We start from the raw sequence: 27,084 nt of genomic DNA, 5'->3' as shown, positions 1-27,084 counted from the left end.
AGTGAGAGAAGAGGTCCAAGGTCTGAGCCCTGGCCCACACCAGCATTTCAGAGCAAAGGTAGCATCTCATGGGTGTGTTGTAAGGATTCAATGAAACGATACACGTAAAGCACTTAAAATGTACTGTGAATCTTCATCAACCATCAACAACCTTGCACACACCCCTCTGACCCCCTGCTAGCCCCTACCTCCACTGGAGCCCCCATCCTACATCCCAGGGACCTGGACCTGGGGGAATTCTTCATTGTTCAGGAAGGAGGCAGATAGGGAAAAGAAAATCTTGTTCTCCCCATCAGGGCTACAGAGGGAAAGCTTCCTTGCTTATTTTCCAACTTGGAATACTGAACATTTTCCCACGGTAACATAAACAGTTTCTAAGATCTCTCAAAGCAGAAAGCCAGTACTTTATCTCAAGTACATCATGCATATAATAACCTTTTGGGTTAGCCTGGGGACCTGGTCATAATTTATGAGGTTTCTCTGAGAAAATACCTTCCAAATTCCAAACGACTCAACAGAAACCTAGATTTAAAAGGTGGCAGATTGCCCCCTTACATAAAAGCACACATATAAGTGCTAAAGATGGATATATCAGGACTTCCTTTAAAAGCAGGGTTCTGTAACATATAGCTAGCTATATTTTAGGTGCCCAACCAAGACCAAGCAAGTCCAGCGATTGTCCCTTTGTAGCTCCTGTGTCAGTTTAATCCTTGCCATATCTCTCTGCGACCCTTCCCCACATCACTTTCTAGTGCTCAGCCAGGCAACAAATAGGTTATTGAAAAATTTTAACTCTAAGATAAATTCCCCATCAAGCTGTATTTCTCCATCATAGTCCTTATCTTGCTCTACTGTAGTTGTTTAATTGCCTCTTCCCAATTAACTCTGTAAATGCTGGGGGGGATCTATCTTGTTCACACTGTATCTCTAGAGCCCAGCATAGTACCTGATACCTAGCGGAGACTCACTAGAACTTCCTGAAGGAAAGAGGAAATCAAAAATCTGCCTTGGTCCTAGCCTACTCCATGACACATAAGTCTCCTTGAAATAAGAAGGAATACAGAGTGTTGTTCCAAATGAGGTAAACCAATCAGTCTGAGAAGACAGTTCAGGAGCGCTGGGCTTCTTCTGAAGTAATAAGATAGGAGGATTTACCCCCCAAAATACAGCTACTCAGCGTGACTTGTGGAAACCCATAGAGAGGGAAAGCCTCCACAGGACTAGCCTTAGGGCTGCCTAAGAGAGCCAAGCTGAACCTTCAAGTCTCCCATTTTCTGAATGGTCATGCTTTTTTGCTTAAATGATAATGTCGTTTCCCAGGCTCCACAGCCCTGAATTCTTAGGAGTCATGTTTGAGGACAGTTGGATTAGTTATTTGCATGAACACTGATCTGTTTCTATAAATCATCTTTAGAATGTACATATATATTTGTGTTCTGTTAATTTGCAAACTCTTAAAGCATACTCATGCATTCCTCTCTTTTCTTTTGCTCTATACAATGTCTTATGGTACACTGTTTGATTGTCCATGATGATCGATTATGACCCTCCTCTATAGCTTCTCAATAGCAAGGATATTTTTTAGATTTTTTTTAAATTGAAGCATAGTTGATTTACAATATTGTGCTAGTTTCAGGTGTAGAGCAACATGATTCAGTTATATATACATATTCTTTTTCAGATCCTTTTCTATTATAGGTTATTATAAGATATTGAATATAGTTCCTTGTGTTATACAGTAGGTCCTTGTTGTTTATCTATTTTATATAAAGTAGTGTGTATCTGTTAATCCCAAACTCCTAATTTATCTCCCCTCCTTTCCCCTTTGGTAACCATAAGTTTGGTTTTTATGTCTGTGAGAGTAACAAAGATTATATTACGCATACCCCCCCGACACACACACCTCTATCTCAATACCCAGGATACAACAGGCACTCAATAATTGTCTAGGGAACTGAATTGTTTGGCTGCCTGGGCTATTTTCTTCCTTTTCTTTATTCTTTTTAATAATAAATGGTAATTTATAAATCATCAATCAAACCTCAGGATTCTAATGGGCTGAACTCTGCCACATCACCACCAGGAGCCAAACGTTAATAACAACAGAACATAAAGCCCGGCGATGGCAGTGGGGCACAGTGGAAGCCCAGCCAATCTATGGCCTCAGAAGTACCTTTACAGAGGAAACCACATGCTGTTATCCAAAACTAACTTGGAAATTTTTTTTAACCTGAGCATTGTCAGATCAATCACTGAAATATTTTTATAGTGGATAATGAAAGACTGCTGGTTACCATTTCAGGTGTGAATAATTTATTTAAAAGCTCTATGAGGATTAAACCATTTTCTTCTGTAATTTCATCCTTTAAGGGCACTCTTGACCTAACCCACCATGAAAAGATTGGGGATGAATTTACAAGACAGAGATAATATTTTAATTTCTGAGCATTACATAGAAGTTTGTAGATTTCTCCTTTAAAGTTATGTATTGAGAAGCTGCTCTGTGCAAACTACCATGATGTCGCTTAGATGACTGATTCTGAGTTGGACAGAAAGACCCGCTTCTGAGCAGGTGGCAGAGGAGGGGCACCAGGATTATGATGACACAGGGACACACAGGTTCCGTATGGAGGGAGAGGGAAGTGGGTGGCAGAAAAGGTGAGCAGGCAGTGCTGGGGACTCAGAGGAGAAAGGGCTCCAGCTAGAGCGAGGAGTCAGGCAGGGATTCCGGAGCAGGCAGCACTGGAGAATAGATGCTGAGGAAGCAACCTGCGTTTAGAGGAGGGGCAGTGGGGGGCAGGGGGGGTGCATTCCAGGCTGAGGGAAAATCTTGAGCAAAGGCATGGAGGAACGAGAGCTCGGGGAACAGTGTTTAGAAAACTACAGGAGTCGAGAGTGACACATGGGGTGGGGGAGAGGCCATATTGTCATGCACCTTTCCAAGATGTCAATCCGCTGCCAGTGAGGAGGAAAAGCCAGGGGTGAGGCATGCTGTTGAAACAGCAGAGTGTGATCAATAGATATGCACTTTAACAAAATTTCCAAGCAGCTCAGCTAAGAGTGAGAGGGTTATACAGCTGGAAGACCACCTCAGTAGCCACCAACAGGGTTCTGCAAGAAGTGAGTGCTGTGGACTGAACTGTGTCTCTCCCCCACACCACCAATTCATATATTGAAGCATCAAACCCTACTTTGTACTTGGACATGGAGCCTTTAGGGCACGGGTCCCCAACCTCTGGGCCGCAGACCGGTACCGGTCCATGGCCTGTTAGGAACCGGGCCTCCCAGCAGGAGGTGAGCGGCGGGCGAGCCAATGAAGACTCATCTGCCGCTCCCCATCGCTCCCATCACCGCCTGAACCATCCTCCCCAACCCCACCCGTGGAAAATCTGTCTTCCGCAAAACCGGTCCCTGGTACCAAAAAGGTTGGGGACCACTGCTTTAGGGAGTAATTAAGGGTAACTGAAGTTATAAGGGTGGGCCCTAGTCCTATAGGATTGTTGGTCTCAGGAGAAAAGGAAAAGATCTCAGTATCTCTGTCTGTCTGTCTCCCTCCCTCTCTCTCCCCACACAGGTACAAAGAGGTCATGCAACAACACAGCAAGAAGACAGTTGTCTACAGGCAGGAGGAGAGTCCTCACCAGGAAATGAATCAACTGGCACCTTGACCTTGGACTTCTCAGCCTCCAGCACTTTGAGAAATAAACTTTTGTTGTTTAAGCCACTGGCTCTGGTACTTGGTTACCTGAGCTGACTGAGTTGACTCATACAGTAAGTGATGGCAGGCTTGAAAAGTGAGAAAGGGGTGGGGATAGATAAGGAGAAGAATCCGGAGAAAAACCTCCTCACAGAGGCAAGGGGAGGGGGTTTCAGGCAAGGAAGAGTGGTCGCTGGCATCCATGCCATGTAAAAGTCTGGGGAAGCTGAAGACGAAGCAATCACTTTGGTTTCCAGATTGCGGGTTCCATGACCTTCAAAAGAGCAGTTACAAAAAGGAGGAGCAAAGAGAAGTTGAACAGGATTAAGGAGTGAGTCGCTGGGAAAGAACACGTACAGCAGAAGGTGTAGATCTTCTTTTAAGAAGGGATATGCAAAGCCTAGCCTCATCCTTAGGAGAAAGGCAAGGCTTATACTTCTCTAGGTGACCATATCTGTCTTATCGTTTTAATACATTTCTTTGTAAATCAGGAAATCCTTTTAGGCACTGTTAGGGACTTCCAAGGTTGTGTTGAGGTGTTTTGCGACATTGTTCCATTTCTGACAAATACTAGATTAAAATGACATTACGGTTTTTCCATTTCAGAATCTCCCAGAAGCTTTGAAAATGTTTCCCCTTAGTTCAGGTAAATATCTGAAAACCTTTTACTTTATTGAGGTTGATGTTACAGCAATTTTCAGAAAATCCTCAGAAAGCCCTGCCAAGCATCCATCTCATTCGGAGATGAGTAACCTCAAAAGCTGCCTGGGGACACAATGCTGCTCTTGACCTTAGCCCCTGGCCCCTCACACTGAGCATCGTTAACTTCCAAGCAGGTTCCAAGCCGGTTCATTCTAAATATTTCTTTTACCTCTGCTTTAGTCCATCTTCCAACAGCGAGTGGCCCCATCTGACCATGGAGGGAACGCAGTTCGGGTCCACATTTCATCCCTAGCCCCTGGCACACATCTTAGAGGGGACTCAGGAACCACCTGTTCATACCTGGTCACCCAGAAACCAGGCCAGAGGAGAAGGCATTCTGCACATGACCGAGGATGCTTTCTCAGGACTCTATTCGTAAGTAGGGGAGAAACCCTGTAACCACTGCGTGTTACCTCCCACAGCTTGTATGGCAGAAGTCAAGGGTAAGCGTGGACAGAACACCATAGATGCGTCTCTGTGCCCGTTTCCAAAAATACTCATTTGAGCATGCTTCTGTCCTTGAAAAGCCATGTTCTGCCCAGGCTGATTAATTTCTTAACAATAAAGATGAGTGGCTTATTTTTAACTTGAGGCAGGCAGTGAATGGTTGAGTCCACTGGGGTGGGGTCAGGTGGGGTGTGAGTGCTTTTTTTTGAAAGGAGATGAGAGCAGGTCGCTGATTAGCTGGTCCTCCCCTCACTTCCCTGGTGTCATCCACCAGATGACATTTCTTCATACAGGCAGAACAACTGTAATTCAGACATGCTTTAGCTATTGCAACTTCAAATTTATTTTGCCTTAATCACTTCCCTGCCTCCATTCTGGCTTCTGTAATGACATGAAAAGAGAGTAGTTGAAATGCTAGACCCTCTGGCATCTGACTGTTGCCTCTGCTCCTGCGCACAGCAGAATAGCTACTTGATTCCATGAGCTAATACTGGACATCAGGAGTTATGCTTATTCATTCAGCAAAGTAATATAGAGGGTCTACCATGTGCTGAACAAAACAAAGCAAAATGAACAACCACAGTGTCTGCTGTCATGGCTTTCAGAGTCAAACGGGGATGTCATGAGTCACCAAAAAGGGTCTTCTTTCTCTTTTCTCTTTTCAGTGTTTGTCTAACAGATGTTCTCATGAACTCCTTTTCAAAGTTTGAAAAAGAAGCAACATGAAGATGGGCTAAGTGAACAGAGAGTATATAATGGGAAAGCGCTGGTGGGTGAAGCTGAGAAGAATAATGTTTTTCATCTATTGTCACCAAAGCTATTATGCCGTTTGACCCTCCACACAACCTTATGAGATCGCAGGGCAGTTATTCTAATTCCCATTTTGCAGAGTAGAAAACTGAGGCTCAGAGAGGTTCAATAACTTGCCCAAGGTCTCATAGTTAGAATAGCATAATCAGGACCAAAATGAAGATCTCCTGAAACTTGATCTATTATTCCCTCCATCTCACCACGACAAAATAATGAGAAGAAAACCAACCAAACAATATTTTTTTGTACCTTGGCATCCATAAAGTAAAACAAATGATCCATAAAGCTAATGAAACATTGTTTTGATAAGTAGAAAACAACCCAGTGAATATTAGTAATAACGTAATCAGAATGCTATCAACAGTCACCTAATCAACCCCCAATTCCAATAATACTTCTTGAGGGCTTGTCACACGCGAGGTGCTCAGGCATGGTGGACACAACGGTGGATCGCAAAGCATGGTGCCAGCCCCCACAGGCTGTAAGACTCCTGAGGGTAGAAGGTTCTCTGGCTCATGCTCCTTGCCGGGCCCAAATTACGCACTCAGTAATTATTTATTGATTAAGTGGTCACTGCCGGCCTTTGTGTGCCACCGAAGGCAAGAAAGCAAGAAGGCAAAAGAAGGTGGTGGCTGCAGGAAGCGCTCAGAAGCGTCCCCACGCTCGCAGAATCCTCCCCTTCCCCTCCCCAACCCTGGAACTTAACGATACGAGGCCTCTATGGGCTCTTAATAGTCTAATTACCAGACATAAAAAGTCAAAAATGGGAAAGCAGGGGCAAAAAGTCTGAGCATTAGCTGATCCTCTTTAGGATAAAATTATTGGTGAGCGCTTTAAGGCTCAACTCCTAAAAATGATACGATTGAGTCCGTAACATTTGTGTGTAATACATACAAAAGCTAGTATCAAATAGTGTTCAAACCACTAGAGCATTACTGCCTGGCTTCGAATCCCAGCCGTGCCATTTATCAGCTGTGTGACCTTGGCAAAGTCATCTAACCACTTTGTGCCTCAGTTTTCCCATCTGTCAACTGTGAATGAAGGTACTGTGACCATCAAACGGTATGCTACGGGTAAAAGTCTTAAAAGGACACCTTGCAAATAATAAGAGCTTATGAATACAATATTGTCTATTGAAAAGAGATTTGCCAGATAACACACCCAGAGCCATGACAAAATATAAAAATAAGGTAAAGTTAATGATTCCTACAAAACCAATGCTCTCCTTTTCTCCCCACAGTCAGTTGAAGACTTGGCTGGGATTCAGGATCCATCTGTCTGGCCATCCTGAAGATGGAAGGACCCTTGCAGAAAGTAGTACAGTTAAAAATAAGCTTGGAGAAAGGAATGGCCACAGCTCCTACCATAAAACCCTAGTCATATGGAAATGTTTGATGAGCTTTTGGTTCAAGCTCTTCCTAATGATGTCCCAAAGCTACTGAATACCTCTATCATTAGAGATGCCAAAAGAAAGAATTTCCATAGACCCTGTCTAAGAATAGCCCTGCATTTAAAGATGAACATTAAAAAATAATAATAATAACCAGTGGTCATTCTCCTTAATGAAACACATTAATGAGGCTCTAAGTATGCTACGGATGCTATCACGGATGCTACCATGATCTGTAGCAAAGACTAGAAGAGACAAAGGATGAAAGAGCTGGCAGGAACCTTGGGGACCATTCTGTCCAACCCCTTAATGATTTAAACTAGGAAGCTGAGGTCAAAGGGGCTCAGGGAAGGTCTTGTCTCTCATGGGGAAATGACAGCCAACCCAGGACGCAAGCTCAGCTCCTCTGATTCCAATCTTCACACAGCAGTGTTCTCTCTGCACCATTAGGGATGTCAGAGAACGCCAATAATGATAGTGTTAGATTGGGATTGACATATATACACTAATATGTATAAAATAGATAACTAATAAGAACCTGTTGTATAAAAAGTAAATAAAATAAAATTCAAAAAAAAATAACAAACACTAATTGGGCACTTTGATGTGTTACACACTTTTCTACACATTTTATTAAAATAGGGAAACTTTATTAAAATTTATTAAAATTTTAAATAAGAGGAGGATGGTGACTTGTACACAGAAAAAACACTCCCTCTTTTAAAGGCTACCCAAGGCTACTCAAAGCTGGCACTGCTCATATGCAGCCTTTATCTCCAGGCTTCCTAGACCTTAGTCCACAAGCTGCACTGCATGCCCACATGCTATAAAATTATCCTCTCCTCTCTTTGCATCAAAACTCACTGTCCTCTGTTGCAGTGCTCCAAAATCTTACTAGGAATTCGTCAGAAACAATACTAACGCACTAAGGATAAATATACTGTCATATATTACCTTCTCTCTGAGTGTCTGCATTTAATAGGGCTTTCCTTTTCTTCACCCAAAACAGTAACTGATGTAGTCATTTTGGACAGACTCAGAGATCTTTCAAACCAGAAGCCTTTTAAATCCCATTACATTGTCATTATCTTCTCTACCTATGTGGGGCTGGTACCACTCCCTAGCCCGGTTCACAAATCTTTATGGTGGTGATGAGAAAATGCTTACAAACCATGGGTGATGTGCATACACAACTGTCAGTCATCAGAGTCAGGACCAAGAATGACAAAGAGTCCAAAGGCACCTTGATTGATAGGGCCAGTCCCAGGAGAACCACAGCAATGGAGAGTTTCTCCCAAGGTCAGACCTTAATCTTCCCAGACGCTATTTTCAGGTTGAATGGAAATGTCAATGCCTTATCCCAAAAGAAAGACTCGGGCAGGCTAGACCCCCAGTGAGTGGAGGAGCATATTTTTGTGAGGAAAGTTTTCATCATGCAGTGCAGAGGCATTTAGTTTGCTCAGATTTGAAAAATGTACGACCACTTTTTTTAGGGAAAAAAAAATCACCCTGCCTTCCCTCCCAATTTTGACTTAAATGGTTTTCTCTATAATGATACTTAAATATGTACAGACATAAAGCTGAGTCTTACAGTTTCAACTCCCCTAAAACCATCAAACTGCAACTAAATGCTCGAACAAAATACAAATGAAAATTTAAAACCAATCCAATTCAAACTAACAACACTGACTTACTATTCAGAGGATGATGATTTGCTAAATGTAATCCTCCATCCTCATTATGATTCTGGTATCAAAAACTGCAAGGCAGGTGTTCAGAGTTCAGAATGCTCCCACCACCCACTTTGCAGTAGGACCCTCCTCCCCAATTTCTTCATTCACAGCAAAATTAAACATTACTGGACTACCACATGGCCTTCGCTGAAGGCAAGTTACATTGTAAGTCCACCAGTTCATTTCCATAAGCCCACGGCAACTGAAGTAGTATTGGCACCAACTGGATTGTAAATAAAAAGCACAAATTCAGGCACCAAAATCACGTGGCAGTATTATTCATTATAAGCTGGTCATCTGGATGATCCAGAATGTGCTAATATTATTTCAGATTACCACTGGAGAAATCCCACAAAATTTAAATGTTATCATTCAGAAGTCGTATGCCCCTCCCCCATGAATGCCCCTACGAATCCCACTCTGACTAGCAGTGGTGGGCAAGAGAAGCAAAGAGACCATTGGTGAGTCCTGGCTCCGTCACTTCCTGCCTGTAAGACCTTAGACAAGTTACTCAACTTCCCTGAGCCTCAGTCTCCTTGCCTAGATAAACCGGGATAAAAATGGAACCTACCTCACTGGGATGTTGAGAAGACTGTGTGATAACATGTGGAAGGTGCTTGGCCCAATGGCTGGTGCTTCATAGGTGCTCAATCAACAGCCACAGTCATTCCTGCTCAGTTACTTGACATCCAAGTTCCACAAAAAGAGGGAAGGATGCACTAGCATACCAAAACAGAAGCATTTCAAAAGAATTTGAGTCGGAGGTGGAAGCCTTTCCTATGACTGCCCGGGGAGGTGGGGGGGCGCTGTTCAGACAAGGCTACCAATCACAGTTGTGAACAAGGGGCCCTTGGACAAAGTGAAAGGCATCAAACTTACTGGGTTGGCCAAAAAGTTCATTCGGGTTTCGTACATCTTACCAAAAACCCGAACAAACTTTTTGGCCAACCCCGATTCTTGTGGAATTACTTATTTTTACAGTTAAACAATTGGGGGAGGAGAAGAAAGGCTTTAAAAACATTTGAAAGTGTTCAACCGTCAATCTTGTGCTTCCGAATTCTTTAGAATGGATCCAGTGATCAGTTCATCTTACCACTGACCAGGTGCCCACCATATGCAAGCCCTTGTGATGAGTACAGGGGGCTCACAAGATGGTCTTCACCCTCAGGGCACTTACCATCCAGAGGAGAGGTAGGTAAACAAGAGGAAAGCTGAAAGCTTAGACTCTAAGCTTCACTAAAGACAGGGACTATGTTCTACTGGTTTCTATACCCCAGAGGCTAGTACCACACCTGGTACATAGTAGGGGTGAACAAATGAACGAATGAATGAATGAATACATGAGTGAATGAGCTATACAGGTTAGACTATGTATGTGCCGTAAATACAGATACAAAAAAAAAAAGACTGAAAAAAAAAAAAGACTGATGGCTCTGCTGAGGGTTCAGGGATTGAGGAAACCTGGAAAAGATAGAACCTGAAGTGCAGGGCAACAAAACTTGCCACTCCATGACTCTTTGGCATGGAGATTATTTCCAGCTAGAAACAATCAAGGCCCAAAAGACTCAGGAAGAAACTTTGACCTTCTCCCTAACTGCGTGAAGAATTTACATAGAGGGCCTCTTACAGGAATAGACTGTCACCAGAAATATCTGCAAAGAATACGGGCTAAGTGTAGGGGCGGAAACTCTTAAAGATCAGAGTCCATTCTGTGTCCCAGTGAGTCCGCCTGACCCAGCAAACGTTTGCTTTTCCATCTTCATGTGAATTGCCATCCTCCCTTTTGAGGTCCCAAACCATCACCCCCAACATCCTCTTTTGTCTTTAGCTGAAGGTGAGGGTTTCGGCCATTTTGGCGAGTTATTCAGTTTTCCTGGGTCTCTCACAGGTGCACATGTTATTAAACTTTGGTTTCATTTTCTCCTGTTAGTCTGTCTCATGTCCATCTAATTCTTAGACCTGCCAGAAGAAACTAGAAAGGTAGAGGAAAATGTCTTCCTCCCGGGCAGGAAAAAGACTAGAACTTCAAGAAGCAGAGATAGGAGATGATCCAATTATAATTTTATACAGTTGCCATGTGCTGTAAATTAGTTCTCATTAGTAAAAATGTCCTCATTCTGATGATTATTATGTCTAGAATTTCTACAGCATCCTATGTCTGTAAATTGTATGCAACTGCTTTTTAGTTTGGTATTTATAACAGGGACGTTTGATTTATTTATAAACAACCTGACGGTTCACTATTTATTTGAAAAGGAAGCTGAAGAAATAATATCTGGGGTCTAGCAGTCATGGCTTAATGATTACTATTGGTCTCCTGGGATTCTCTAATAAGTAGCCATAAAAAAGTCAATTTGCAATTAGGAAAAGAAATGTGTATATTTGGCAGCCTTTACATTGACATGATTGACAACAGGACTGACAGAAACTCTACAATCTCAGAAGAATAAATTCTTCATGCTATTAGCATATTGTCTTAAAAATAAACCATTGTCAATCCTAGGATGAGAAAAGAGTATAAGAATGGTTTATTTCAGCAATGACTAGGATACCATAAAGGCCGCGTACAAATATCTCAAGAGTAGAAGCCCAAAAGCAACAAGAGACATCATTTCACTGATAGTTTGGAAAATCACTAAAAGGGCTGGCCTGATCAAAAAAGGAATAATTAAAACTGAATAAAAATCATCTGGCGGGGCTTCCCTGGTGGCGCAGTGGTTGAGAATCTGCCTGCTAATGCAGGGGACACGGGTTCGAGCCCTGGTCTGGGAAGATCCCACATGCCACGGAGCGGCTGGGCCCGTGAGCCACAACTACTGAGCCTGCGCGTCTGGAGCCTGTGCCCCGCAACGGGAGGGGCCGCGATAGTGAAAGGCCCGCGCACCGCGATGAAGAGCGGTCCCCGCACCGCGATGAAGAGTGGCCCCCACTTGCCGCAACTAGAGAAAGCCCTCGCACGAACCGAAGACCCAGCACAACCAAAAATAAATAAATAAATAAAAATAAAAGTAGCTAAAAGGAGGAGGAAATTATTTAAAAAAAAAAAAAAAAATCATCTGGCAAAGAAAACCATTATCTCAGAGATGATCTCTCACCAAACCAGATAATGAACCATTTCTACTAGATGTTCTTACATCTATCTGGATGACCTCAAATAACTACTAGGTTCTTTTTTTTTCATATTAAAAATATTATCCTTTAGCTAAGTGTTTATGTTCTCCTGTCTGAACATCACTCCTCTTTTTTTGCAGGAGGGAGACTATCTCTATCTTTGTCTGTTTTTCCGTTCTTTTGGAAGGAAGAAGTATTATTTTAGTTTTTCAAAGCCTTCGGGTCAATGAAATGAGGGTGTCTGAGAAGAATTTAGGGACAGATTCTGAAGGGAAAGTTCCCAAACTGAGTCAGAGCTAGGATTCCGCCACGATCTGGAGTCACTCCTCTGGAAATGGAGTAATTCAAAGAGAGCTCCTGGTGGATGGGGGGCAAAGCAGGAAGGCTGCTGTCATGATCTTTTGGGAAATCCACCACGTCAGGCCTCCAGATACACTGAAAACAGCCCCAAACACCAGTTAGGTAAACATCTCTAACCTTTGTCATTCTTGGATTTTCCTTCCTGTAAAGATATGTCCTCGAAATTTATACTGCCACAAAAAGCCCTAGTACTGGATATCCACTAAGGTACTTCTGATTTCGTTCAGATAAAATAACCTTCACAGAGTATCACACGCTGGCTTGAATTGTAAGACAATAGCCAGGTATGGTCGTGAGGACCTCATCACGGTTGATCTGGGAGGAAGAGGTTAAATTAAAGGTGAGAAGAAGTACTGAAAACATGGTATATGTTTGGTCCTTCTCACTCCAGACAAAGTCCTTGTGATAAGTATCGTTAAATATGAGATTTTAAAAGGAATTTTTAAAGAATAAAACTAGAAGACTCACGAGGAACCACTCCACGTGGAGATTCCCACAGGTGGAGAGCGTGAAGGCCATGTCATGAATAATACAGGGTCATTTCCTCCAGGGCTTGTCCCTGTGGCCTCCAGGGAACTGTTTAGGTTAATAAAAATGAGCTTGAAGGAGCAGAGCCTCACAGGCAAAACCACGCAGCTGGGTCCTCCCACAGGGCCCCTTGTAAGCTGTTAATGACTTTGCTAGCACGTAACTGAGCCCACCTAGAGCCATCCTAAATGTCTTAATGTCCTAAGTTTCCAGCTTCATGGCAAGCCTCAAAAAGTGGTTGTGGGCTGGAGTCAAAGTAATTTGGATCTAGGGGCTGTTTGGGTTTAACATTTATCTCTCCTCCACCCGGCACAACCTTTCCAAATCAGTCTGCACATCTTTGGGGGTTGCAAAAACCTTCTGGACCTTGCAGAATGATACCGGACCTCTCAGTGTGATTGTGAACCAGAACGAGAAGGAGATCCCCTCTCCCCATCCGTGATATCTCAAGAGGCAGAACCAAACCAAGGTCCAGCTTGTAAGCCAAGAATCTCCACGGATACACACTATTATATGTAAAATAGATAAACAACAAGGACCTACTGCATAGCACAGGGAACTATATTCAATATCTTGTAATAACCTATAATAAAAAAGAATCTGAAAAAGAATATATATACATATATATGTGTACGTATAACTGAATCACTTTGCTGTACACCTGAAACTAACACAGCATGGTAAATCAACTATACTTCAATTAAAAAAAAGAATCCCCACGTGAGCTGTGGCACTTGGACACAAGGTCAGAAGGTATGCCTTGAAAATCTGACCAAGCAAATATTTCAGTTCAGAGCTTCACCTAAATGTCACCTTGTCAAATTCTGAAGTTTAATACTAAACAACAGCTGTGTGTGGAACAGAAATCACCAAGAGACAGAAAAATAAGAAAATAAAGGATACCGACTAAACACATTTATGATATGTCAGTTGCTGAATATCCTCCCTGACCAAAATTTAACCTTTTTATAAATGGTTGTTTGTACATCAGAAAAGATCAAATGAATATCATTAATGCCCACAGCAGGAAAAAATTAACATATTCATGAATTAGTACTTTGCTTTCGCTTGCCTTGTCAAGGCTGAGACTTTGCTTTTAGACAAATAAAATTTTGTTTGAACTACCATTAATTTATCTGTATTTACCGTCCTCCATTTCAAAATTCATATGATGATACCTGTAACCAAATAAATAATTTATTTCTGTACAAAGGATTAAACCTCAAAAGAGAAGTATAAATTGTACTTTGTTTATACAAAACACTTGGCCAGACCCCATCACTTGGCTTTTATCTTTAATTAGCTACAGAAGTCAAAATAAAAATAAATTATATTAATTTAGCCTGTATTTCAGATAATTTTATGGGGGAAAATAATTCACATTGGCTGTTTACCTCAATAAATTGGTCAATATGATCGACAGAGTTGATGGTAGCCTAAGAATGAATGCAGAGGCTTTCTGGGGAAAGACGAATTTGATTAGTCATTAAATTAAAATCCTAGAATAATGACCATTTAAGTGACTTTTAAGAAGATTCCAATTGATTATTCTAGTTATTTCTTCAAAATGATTTACTCTGCGTCGTATCTCATTTCATGGAAGGTGAAAAAAGAGACATACCTGTCTGCAGCTTGCCCCAAAGGCTCTGCCATCAGTGGAAGGGGAACCAGTCAAAACCAAGGAAAGCAACAATAGAACTAATGCAAATAAGCATGCATATTTGCTGTTAATCTTTCAGGATTTGAAAGGCAGGCGGCACTATTTCTCACTTAAGCAGAGGTTGTTTCATTCTATTTAGTTTAACTCAGCTTTACTAGCTCGGGTTACACACATCCATATGCCAGGTCTCTGATAACAAAACCACCAGGAAAGAAGCTAATCCACCCAAGTCAACTCTCCTACAAACACTCAAGCATGTGAAATCTACCAGACGCTGACCCACCCATCCTCAACTGCCACAGAGAAAGCCCAGCTTCCTTGAAGTGCTGGGTAAGCAGTCGGGGTCATCTTTGAAAAGCGTGAATACCAGCCACCCCTTACATAAAGAGTGCTTACAAGCGGGGCAGAGGTGAGAACTAAATTCTCATGCATTGCCTGTGGGACCGTTAATTAGTACAACCTCCTGGAAAAACAATTAAAAGCAACGTCAAAATACAGAGAAAGCCTTAAGAAGGTCCATCTATTTGAGCCAATAATTCCACTTCTAACCATCTAGCCTGAGCAAACGATCCAAAATATAGAGAAAATGACAATCAAAGATGTTCATCAAAGTATTATTTTTGATATTCTGGATAATTGGTAACCATCTAAGAGTTACAGGGGAGAAGGTAAATGAATTTGGCAATATCATCCATGGGAATTCTGTGTGGCTACTGAAAACAATGCTCATAAAGACTGTTGACGTGAAAAGTTATTTAAAATGTTTGATGAAATGCACAGGATGCAAAACTCTATACTCGGTATGATCCTGATTTCACAAAAATATGTATATCAAAAAGACTGAAAGGAAATACACCAAAATATGAGTAGTAATTATCATTTGCTCATGGTAATATGTGTGATTTTAATTTTCTTTTGTTATACTATTCTATGTCTTCCAAAAATTTTACAGAAAGCACATATGTCTGAGAAAAAGAAAATATTTTTAAGGATCAGGGCAGAGGGTCCCTGGTTTTCCTGCTGAGTGGACAGACCGCAGCGGACACTAGGAAATACCTCTAGCCTTCTTGAGCAGATGCCATTTCCCACCTGTCACTCACACTTTATGTAAAACCTGGTGATGATTTCCTGCCCTCCACATCATGCCTACGCCTCCCTTGACCCTGTCTTTGACTTTCTGCCTTCCTTGTTTATACTGAAATACCCCTCTGGCAGCTACCTCTTCTCTATAAGCCATGCTCTCTACCCGCCCCCCTTCACCAGCAGGACCCAGTTCCACGGCCTGGTCAGCTTCCTCCTGGCCCAGCCTGGTTGAGTCTTGGCACTGACAACAAGCAAGTTACCCTTGAAAGAAACAGGCATCGTAACACAAACTACCAAAGAACAGGGCAAGGAAATACAGTTTTCTTAATGCATTCTAAGACAAATATCATATGATATCACTTATATGTGGAATCTAAAAAAAAGATACAAATGAACTTATGTACAAAACAGAAATAGACTTACAGACATAGAAAACAAACTTACGGTTTCCAAAGGGGAAAGGGGTGAGGGATAAATAAGAAGTTCGGGAGTAACATATACACACTACTATATATAAAATAGATAAACAAGAAGGACCTACTGCATAGCACAGGGAACTATACTCAATATTTTGTAATAATCTATATGGGAAAATAATCTGATAAAGAATATATATGGATAGACACATATATATGTATAACTGAATCACTTTAGTACACCTGAAACTAACACCACATTGTAAATCAACTATACTTCAATTCAGAAATAAATATAATTAAAAACTAAGAAAAAAATGCATTCTATAAAAGCATTTTATATATTGCGGACTTCCTTCCCCTCACAGACCTGGTGCTATACCAAACCCAACTGTATCTGATCTCTTGGGAGCTCCCTACTATGACAATCATCCTTAACACATTCCGTGTTTCAGTGCATCTTCAAAGACCCATAGCATTTCACCCTCACGACTCTGTAAGGCGGGGAGATCAAGGTTTATTTTCCTAATTGTACCGATAGGAAAACTGCAACTCAAGAGTCTGGGCTCCGAGTGGCTCAGACCCCCCATCCTCGAGGCGTGCTCCTCTGTAAATAGTGATGATAATACCCATGTGGGGGGAGTTGTTGTAAGGATTAAATGAGATATCGTATGCAGTCTGCTCAGCATCGTGTTTGGAACAGGGGCAGCATTCAACAAATGCCAGCTCCTATGACTGTTAGGTCAATGGGAAGCTCAAGGTTACATAGCTGGGAAGTGACAGCGCCAGGCTGTGAAGCCAGGCTGTGAAGCCAGGCTGTTTCACACCAAGTCCACACTTTTTATACTTTATTCCCAACACTGTAAGAGGAGTATTAAGGCATGGCTCGAGCCCTTACAGAACTTATAATACTTTGTAGCAGGCATATCTCAACCGCATGAGACAATAAAGCAGTGATTCCCACAAAGAACTAAGGCAACGGTAATAAAGACTAGGATATAGCTCTCAAACTACACAATTCTTTTGTCCAACAGCTACCATGCCAGCATCTTCTCATGCGTACATTCCAAAGCTCAGGAACCCCATGTTTCATCCCTGTTTCAAAGTGAGTGGATATGGGGAAAACAGATATGAAAATAAGTCCCTTCCCATCCTGACTATAGAAAACATTTTCTGTGGGCATTCTGAACTGCAGGAAGTTTGAGCTATTTTTGGAAATTTGTCTTTAACTTCTAGAAAGTACCATTCACAATCACACATATGTTTTAAGGGACTTCAAAACAGCTTCAACTGAGTTTAAGTCTGCTTCCACCTTTTGAAAAACTCCTCAACTCGATTAATTAATTTTACCTACAACATGACACCTGGCAGTTGGTAATACAAAAGAAGAGACACAGGACAGTGAACATTTTATAGGCAAAGGCAGAAAGTTCTCCAAGTTAGAAGCACAGCATGTGCAGACACACACAGAGTAGGAAGTCACTCGGTCTCCTTTACATTTGGTGCCATAATCGGGGAATCCAGGACCACCAACCCTAAGCAATACTATTTCTTTACAGCAATCTTGGCCTATTTATCTGACAAAAGCAGAGTGTAAAACTTTGTGTTGTGGAATGTTGACACTTTTTCATATCTAAGAGGGTACTTTATCAATGAATACTTGAGATGCATGTTTTGAAAGGTATTTAATGGGCTGTGTGTTTTCATATTCCCAATATATACTACTTTCTAAGAGAGAGAGAGAGAAATGATGATCACTAAAGGGTGGTCCTTAGCATAACTGTGAAGTAGGAGGAGTTTATCTTTGTAAATACTCTACCTCCCTTTTCTGCATGTCTGTTATCCTGGGTGGCGAGGGGTGAGGACCCCCCACACACTCACTGAGCATCTTCAGTGGGGCAGACTCGTGTGCAGTGCCTGCTCTATGTAATCTGTTTTGATCCTTACAACAAACAACCTTACAACACGTGTATTCATCACCCCCATTATCCAGAGATAAGGAAACTAAGTCTCATGGAATTTAAGTGACACTTAATTTAAGTGTCTAAAATACAGAAACTAGACAGTGATTACAGAGATTTCTCCACTGCGGTGCCGTCTGGGTTTCCCCTGCCTGAACTGTGCTCCCCCAACCTTAAGCACCCCCATCAGCTCTGGCACTACGGACCAGTTACCATCAAGCTGTTAAGGACAGGCCACCACTTGAGTTCATCCTCTTAGAATAGGAACAGGTCCCATTCCTATTCTGAAAGGGACCAGGCAGGCATGATTTTAACCCAAATCTATGGCTCGAGTAGTAAAATTTGAGACAGGATGGCAGGACTTCAGAATGCCCAGACTCTTTAGAGATCATCTAGTCAACCTCTTCCCCCATGAATATGCAGATTTAAAATAACTAAAGCCTGAGAGGGGATGGGACTTTGCAGAGGTCACCCAACAAATCAAGTGCAGGGCCCGGATGAGAGCCAGAACTTCTCACTCACTCCCATTCTCTTTTATGGCATCGGCTACAAACATTCAAACACAGGGTAAAAATACACATTCTAGGCTAAATAGGAATGATTTCAAGGTTATTAATTCACACTGGCTATTCAGAGTGCTGGCCAGACTGCCTGAGCTTGAACCCTGGGTGCCCTTCTTACTAACTGTGTGACCTAGATAAGGTACCCTCTCTTTGCCTTGGGTTCCTTATCCATCATATGAGAATAACAATAGTGTCCGCCTCATAAGGTTATCATGAGGATCAAACATGATAATCTGTGTAGAGCTCCACCTTCTTTATGCTTGGCATAAAGTAAGCACTGAATAAATGTTACATATTGTTGTTATCGTTTGAATTATTACCATTATTACTACTACTAGTTCAGATAATTGACAGTTAATACTTTCACTCTGGGGGAAGAAGGCAGCAACAACTTCCTGCTATCAAATCATCTCCTTCTTCTCCAAAGGCAGCACTAGACAGTCTCAGGAACGAAGGTGAGTCAGATGAATGGAAGTTAGCACCAGGAATGAAGAAATTACCTTTGAAAATAAAAGTGCCTACAAAGTATTTTTATTTGGATGTTCAAAGTCAAAATTCCCCATCTTTCTCAAAACAACTCTTTCTCATTTTATAGTTGACCCTTGTACAATTCGGGGGTTAAGGGCGCTACACATACCCTCTTCCAAGAGGAAAATCTGAGTCTTGCTATCTCTGCCTCGAAAACAAAAGAATTGGTAAATGACTCGCCCAAGGGCAGGAAGCTGAAACAGTTTGGAGAGAATCAGGACTCAAAGCCCAGGTCTTTTGAGTCCATACATTGTGATCTCTAATCACAGTTCAAACCCGTGTTGTTCAAGCATCAACCGTACTTCCACCCCCCACCCCCCCGCCCAGTTTTACTGAGTTATAATTAACATAAAACACTGTATTAGTTTTAGGTATATAACAATTTGGTATATGTATATATTGTGAAATGATCATCATAATAAGTTTAGTTGACATCTACCATCTTACATAGTTACAAATTTTTTTCCTTATAATGAGAACTTTTAAGATCTACTCTCTTAGCAACTTTCAAATATACAATACAGTATTGTTAACTATAGTCACCATGCTGTACATTATACCCCCAGAACATATGTATCTTATAACTGGAAGTTTGTACCTTTTGACCACCTTCACCCATTTTGCCCATCCTCCACCCCTCACCTCTGGCAACAACAATCTATTCTCTGTATTTATGAGTTCGGTTTTTTTAGACTCTACATATAAGTGAGATCACACAGTACTTATCTTTCTCTGACTTATTCACTTAGCACAATGCCATCAAGGTCCACCCATGTTGTTGCAAATGGCAGGGTCTCCTTTTTATGGCTGAATAATATTCCATCATATATACATATATACCAGATTTTCCTTATCCACTCATCCATCAATGGCCATTTAAGCTGTTTCCATAACGTGGCTCGTATAAAAAATGCTGTAATGAACATGGAGGTGCACCTATCTTTTCAAGTTAGTATCTTCATTTTCTTTGGATGAATACCCAAAAGTGGGATTGCTGGATCATGTGGTAGTTCTATTTTTAATTTTTTGAGGAACCTCCATACTGTTTTCCATAGTGGCTGCACCAGTTTACATTCCCACCAACAGTGTAGGAGGGATCCCTTTTCTCCACATCCTCACCAACACTTATTTGTGTCTTCTTCAGTTTCTTTCATTATTGTCATAGTTTTCAGGGAACAAGTCTTTCACTCCCTTGATTAAATTTATTCTTAGGTATTTTATTCTTTAGGATGCAGTTACAAATGGGATTGCTTTCTTAATTTCTCCTTCTGATAGTTCGCTATTTTAGTGTATAGAAATGTAAATGATGTTTGTGCATTGATTTTATATCCTGCAATTTTACTGAATTTGTTTATTGGTCCTAATGGTCATTTAGTAGAGTCTTTAGGATTTTCTATGTATAATACCATGCCATTAGCAAATAGAGACAGTTTTACTTCTTCCTTTCTGATTTGAATGCCTTTTTTTTTCTTGCCTAAATGCTCTGGCTAGGACTTCCAGTACTATACTAAGGAAAAGTGGCAAGAGTGGGCATCCTTGTCTTGTTTCTGATCTTAGAGGAAAAGTTTCAGTTAAAAGTCCCCATCTTTCTTAAACCTCATCGTTCTCCTTGCCTTCCTATCTCAGTACAAAGCCTGACCATCCGTCTAAACATCTTAAGCTTCTCCTTCCACACTACCAACCACTTCGTGACCTAGAGCCACTGATTCTCCCTCTGAAATGGTTTTCTGTAGATCTCTCTTCTCTTTCCCCATTCTACCTGGTTCAGGCACAATTAATTGTACTTATTTTTTTTTGGTCTGGACCGCCTTAGTGGTCTAAAATCTGAGCTCATTCTTCTTTGCAACCCCACCTACTCACCGCCTCCAAAGTCACTTTTGCAAGATGAATTAGATCAGATCATTTCTCCCATACAGGCTGCACGGCTTCTCCTCCTCTGCAAGGTATATTCATAGCCCAGGCTCACTGAAACACCCCCCTCCCAAACTCTCCTGCCACCTCCTCACTGCAGAACACCTACAAGTTCTTTGAATGTGACCTTTCCTTCAACGTGGAACACCTAGCTGCTTCTCTATAGAGATCCAGTCTGAACATGAACTTCTCTGCAAGCTCTTCCAGGTTCCCTGCACCCTTCCTTCCCTGGGCTCCCACTGAGCTTGTTCCTATCGCCACTAAACACGCATCATGCTGAGCATTACCACTTAATTTTCTTATCCTTTTCTGCTAGATTGATTTCTGAACAACATGGGCCTCATTCTTGTAGCCTCTGGCACAGGGACTACATAGCACACAGTAGGTACTTAAATTAACTGCTGAGTAAACTGAGTGGATGGTACAGAAAATAAAAGGAATGGGAAAATGAGACCACAGCGACTAGCAAAGTTGATCTCAATAAAGCTAATTTCTATAACATACATGACTAACTGCAAACGATTATGCAAGTAGTTTTTAAAAGAGTGTGATGCGTACTTGCAAATGACAAAGCTCTCAAGTTCCCACTTATGCCTGTTAACTGTTCATCACTGGAGAGAGAGAGCCACATCCTCCCTAATTTCGTTGGGTTCTGCAGGAGCTGCAAACAAGGCATTTGGAAAGCTCTTGGAATCCTGCAGCTTTAGTTGAGGACACATTCCCTCATAAAATTCTACGGACTGGACTCAAGTAGTAGGTGCTCAGTAAACGCTGATTTGATTTGCAGTGGATTTGAAAGCAAAGAGCGACTCACATTTTAGACTAACTCAACGCAGTGACTGATTGTACTTAAGATAATAGCTCTAAGGCTGAAGAAAATCAATGGGAGACTGAAAAGCAGCCAAATGTTCACGCCCCTGCCTTGTTCCACAGTCGATGCTTATCTGCTTCTTGATCCTTTCTAGCTTCTAGGCTTTTCTTACTTCATAGTGTTCCTGGAATGGAGTGGGCCAGTTAGCAAGTGTTGCCCTGTGCCTGTGATACACTTGCCCTGTGTTTTGTGTGGATGTAACATGTGTGAAAGTTGAGCTGCGTTATTTAAAATGTCCTACTTTTCCTAAAGCCTCCCCTCCGTATGACAAGTGGGATTCTGGCTTAGGGAAGAGAGAAGGATGGACTGGAATGCTCTAGCATCTTTCATCTCCAGTTGTGGGACACAGGTTAAAGGGAGCTCAGAAACTTTTGTTTGTACTGAAAGGATACTTCAAAAAAAAAAAAAAAAAGCGTAGGCAGCAGACTCATTAGATGTCCACTGAACACTTCTATCTTAATGTACTAAATAGGAAAGATTCAAAGCATGCACTCTGCTATAATTCATTTTGGGATAAGAGAAAGACAGCAGTGCCTTGGAGAATAAATCATTAACTGAAAGTCAAACGGAGACACCCTGGAAACCAGTGAAACCAGGAGGCAGCCCAGGGATCAGGTGGCTGGGATTTGCCTGTTCCCTCTAGTGACTTCTAGAGAGAAGCATCCCACAGGCAGGAGGAACTCGGCACACTGCGCTTCCTTCTATTTCACTTTTCAAACTTGAAGTTATTTTTAGATGACCCAAGCCCGCTAATCCCAGGCAGAACAATTCCCAGCCCGCTGCGTCTCAAAGCACCTTCCCCTCCCCAGCACTTTCCTTAAAGCACTGGGAAAAGAGGCTCCGATTTCCCGTCCGCTCTCTGCGTTCAGACCACCTCCCCTAATCCCCTCTCCAAATCTCAGTCCCGGGGACCACAGGCGTCATTCCCGCTCCTCCACTTATGCACCTGCTGCTGCTGCTACTACTAGAAAGACGAACCGGTGGGCCACTAGGAGTGGGGAAGGGGCTCCTTGAGACCCGCGCCCTCTAGAGGGGGTCAAGGGACCTCGGTCCCCACGGCCGCCGCGGGAGCTGAGAACTGGATCTGGAGACCACCCGCCGCCACGGCCACCGCCCCCGGCCCAGCCCCTTACCCCGCCCGCTCTCGGCCGCCCCCCGCCGCGGTCCCCCGACCCGGCCCGGGCGCCGCGCGCAGCCCCGGCAGGACAGGACAGGACAGGACAGGGTGCCGGGGCGAGCGGGCCGGCGCCGTTACATAACCGACCTGCTGGTCGTCCGCGATGCGTCGGTGGAGGCGGAGGCGACGGCTGGGCGGTCGGCCGGTCGGCGGAGCCGGCGACTGCTGGCGTGGCGCGGCTGCTCACCTGGCGGCCGGGCCGAGAGCGCGCGGGGACGGGCGCGGTGCCCGCGGGCCTGGGCGTGGGGCCGTGCGCGGCGCGCCCCGCCTCCCGGGCTCCGGCTCCGGCTCCGTGGGTCCGCGGGTCTCTGCCTCCCGCCCGCTCCTCGCCGCAACCTCAGCGGCCGTCACCCGGGACAAAGCGGCTCCGGGGAGGGGCCGAGCCGGCGGCTCTGGCAGGAGCCAGCGGAGATGGGCGCGCCCCCAGCTCCGACTCATCGCGCCAACCTCCAATCAGACCCCGGGAAACCGAGAGCCCGTGTCTGGCCTCCTCTCCTCCCCTCCCGCCTGACCCCGCGCCCTTCCCCGTCCCCCACGCATTCCCCTTCCCGGGCACTCCCCCTGCCCTCCGCCCCGGTGCCCAGGAGGGAGTGAAGACCCTCTGGGGACCGAGCGCAGGAGACGGTCCGTAGGAGTCCCGGGGGGAGGGGCTCCTCGGGGTCACGGCCGGGGCGGTGGCCTCCCTGGGGGTCGGAGTGGGCAGGGGGCTGATGCTGAAGCTAAGCGTGGCTGGGCAGCGACAGCCGGGAAGAAACTGATAGAGAAGCAAACTGTGGGTGGGGAATACTGAGCTGAGGGAGCCCCCCTACTCCGGCCAGCTGAGGAAAGGGCGAGAAGCCCCTCGAGGGAGGGTCCTGGGGCGCTGCGCCGGGTGGGCGCAGGCACCTGGTGGCTGGCTCCCCGGCCCCGCCCCGCCCTCGCGGGGGAAAGTGCCCTGCGCGGGCCGTGGCTTTGCCAGGTTTCCCAGCCACCAAACCTGGGGACTGAGGGCTTCAAGGACTCCTATTGTGTGAGAGCCTGTGACACAGGAGTGGGTGGCATCCTACAGTATCGTACAGTAAAAGGTTGAATGTGAAACAGAATCTTGGGTAGATCTGTTGCTCAACAAACTTAACCCCGGTAGAGGTCTCTGCTTTACAAAATAAAGCGGTTCAGAGCCGTGGCTTATGGGTGCCACCCGTACGGATAGAGTTGAGTCTCATGGCAAGAGAATGCCAATAATGTAAAAAAAATTATAATAAGGGAAGTGGGAAAAACTGAAGGAAGAAGGGCGGCGGGGTGAGGGTGGGGGAGGGGCTGGGGTGCGTGCACCAACCTGAGGGAGGGAATGAATAAGATATAAATCAGTTTTGCGTTCTGTCATCTTTCTAAATGCTACATAAATAGGCCTTTTTCCTTGTGCTTTTTGTGCCCTTTTGTTTCCTGATAACAATGTTAAAATTGCATCGAAGCAACTTGTAAGTTTCACAATTATTGTTTGCTCACCCAGATACCACATTGTTTTTTCCAAGGCTGACACAGAATTGCATCCTCTTTGAAAAACAAAACAAAACAGAAAAGGTAGACCTTGGCTCTTCTCTCTGATTAATCTGCATTAAATATAAATAAAGACAGAATTTCAGAGTTGAAAATGACCTCGGACTCCTACTCTTCCAAACTTCTAGATGCACAAATCCATATATATTCACTGATTAGATGAATTACTTTTTTGGATAGAATTGTTTGGAAGAGCATCCGTATGTTAAGGCCAAAATTACTTTCCTAGGATTTTCACTCTAGTTCACTTTTTGAAGCGATGAAGACAGTGTCCAATTCCTTTTCCAACTGACTGTCTTTCAAATATGTGAAGATAGCCATCATCACTCACTCTAAGCCCCCATTTCCAAGTAAAATATCCTCAATCCTTTGAACAAAATTTCACAGTAAGTAGTTCCTAGAATCTTCACCAACCTGAAGACCTTCACCTTAATAGGATCTATTATGTACATATATATTTACAAATAAAATTTTCTGGGTAGAGAAGTAATATATTTGTTGTAGAAATTTTGCAAAGTTGGAAAAACGCAAGATTTAACGTGAGAATTCAATGAAGTAATACATGTAAAGCACTTAGCCCAATGCCTGGCACACAGTAGCACTCAATATATGTTAGCTGTCACAAAAATGAACATGGTCATTTTCTTACCACTCAGATACAGGTGTTCTTATTTTCTTAATAGCCTTTTTTTTTTTTTTTTTTTACGTTTAAGGTTCACAGCAACATTGAGTGGAAGGTACAGAGATTTCTCATATACCCCCTGCCCCACACATGCACAGCCTCCCCCATCATCAACATCCCCCACCAGAGTGGTGCATTTGTTACAAAAGATGAACTGACATTGACACATAATTATCAACCAAAGTCCAGAGTTTACTCTAGGGGTCACTTTTAGGTGGTGTACATTCTTTGAGTTTTGACAAATATGTAATGACATAGACACCATTATAGTCTCTTACATGACAGTTTCACTGCCTTAAATATCCTCCCTGCTCCTCCTATTCATCCTTACCTCCCCACTAACCCTTGGCAACCGCTGACATTTTTAACCCTCTCCATAGTTTTGCCTTTTTCAGAATGTCATATAGTAGGAATCATACAACGTACTGTATAGAATTTTCAGATTGGCTTCTTTCCTTTAGCAATATGCAACTAAGTTTCCTCCATGTGTTCTGCGTGAACATAAGTTTCAACTCACTTGGGTAAATACTGAGGAGCGTGATTGCTGGATCATATTATAAGAATACGTTTTGTAAGAAACCACCAAATACTGTCTTCCAAAGTGGCTATACCAGTTTGCACCCCTGCCAGCAATGAATGAGATTTCCTGTTGCGCCACATCCTCACCAGCGTTTGGTATTGTAAGTATTTTGGAATTTTGCCATTCTAATAGGCATGTGGTGGTATCTCATTATTGCTTTTATTTACAGTTGCCTAATGACATAAGATGTGGAACATTTTTTCATATGCTTATTTGCCATCCATAGATCTTCTTTGGTGAGGTGTCTGTTCAGATTTTTCACCCGTTTCCTAACTGGGTTGTTTGTTTTCTTATTGTTCTTATTGTTCCTTTTTGTTTTAAGAGTTCTTTTATATTTTGAACAACAGTCCTATATCAGATATGTATTTTGTAAATAATTTCTCCAACTCTGTGGCTTGCCTTCTCATCCCTTTGACAGTGTCTTTTGCTCAGCAAAAGTTTTTAATTTTAATGAAGTCCAGCTTATGGATTTATTTCATGGATCGTGCCTTTGGTGTTTTATCTAAAGAGCCTTCATCATACCAAAAGTCATCTAGGTTTTCTTCTATATTATCCCCTAGGAATTTTATAGTTTTGCATTTTATGTTTAGGTCTATGATCTATTTTGAGTTAATTTTCATAAAGTGTATAAGTTCAGTATCTAGATTATTCTATTTATTTTTTATTTTTTGCATGTGGATATCCAGTTGTTCCAGCACCATTCGTTGAAAAGACAATCTTTTCTCCATTGTTTTGCCTTTGCTCCTTTGTCAAAGATCAGTTGACTATACATATTTATCTGGGTCTATTTCTGGACTATCTATTCTATTCCATTGATCTATTTATCTATTCGTTCACCAATATCACACTGCCTTGATTACTGTAGCTTTACAGTAAGTCTTGAAATCAGGTAGAGTCAGTCCTCTGATTTTGTTCTTCTCCTTTAAAATTGTGTTGGCTATTCTGGTCTTTTTGCCGCTTCTTATAAACTTTAGAATCAGTTTGTCAATATACACAAAATAACTTGCTGGGATTTTGATTGGGATTGCATTGAATCTAAAGATCAAGTTGGGAAGAACTGACATCTTTCCATATTTAGTCTTTTTATCCACAGACATGGCATATCTCTCCATTTATCTAGTTTTTCTGATTTCTTTCACCAGAGCTTTATAGTTTTCCTCACATAGATTATGTACATATTTTATTAAATTTATGTCAAAGAATTTCTCTTTTTTTTTGACCTTTGCCCATGTTTTAATTGGGTTGTTTTTCTGTGTGCGTGTGTGTGTGTATGTGTCTGTGTGTGTGGAGTGTAAGAGTCCTTCATATATTCTGGATATGAATCCATTGTCAGATACA

At 42.7% G+C, this 27,084-nt stretch overlaps 1 protein-coding gene across 1 annotated transcript in view; it reads right to left on the bottom strand.

Moving 5' to 3' along the window:
• Positions 1-23,309, bottom strand: part of RCAN2 (regulator of calcineurin 2) — a 258,086-nt gene extending 234,777 nt beyond the window's left edge. The window contains exon 1 of the mRNA XM_036870033.1: positions 23,036-23,309. The gene's annotated coding sequence lies outside the window, so the exon portion shown is untranslated. The remainder of the gene's footprint in view (positions 1-23,035) is intronic.
• Positions 23,310-27,084: the final 3,775 nt, after the last annotated feature.

Source organism: Balaenoptera musculus, chromosome 11 (genome assembly GCF_009873245.2).
Source record: "Balaenoptera musculus isolate JJ_BM4_2016_0621 chromosome 11, mBalMus1.pri.v3, whole genome shotgun sequence".
NCBI lineage: Eukaryota > Metazoa > Chordata > Mammalia > Artiodactyla > Balaenopteridae > Balaenoptera > Balaenoptera musculus.
This window is presented reverse-complemented; position numbering and strand designations above follow the sequence as displayed.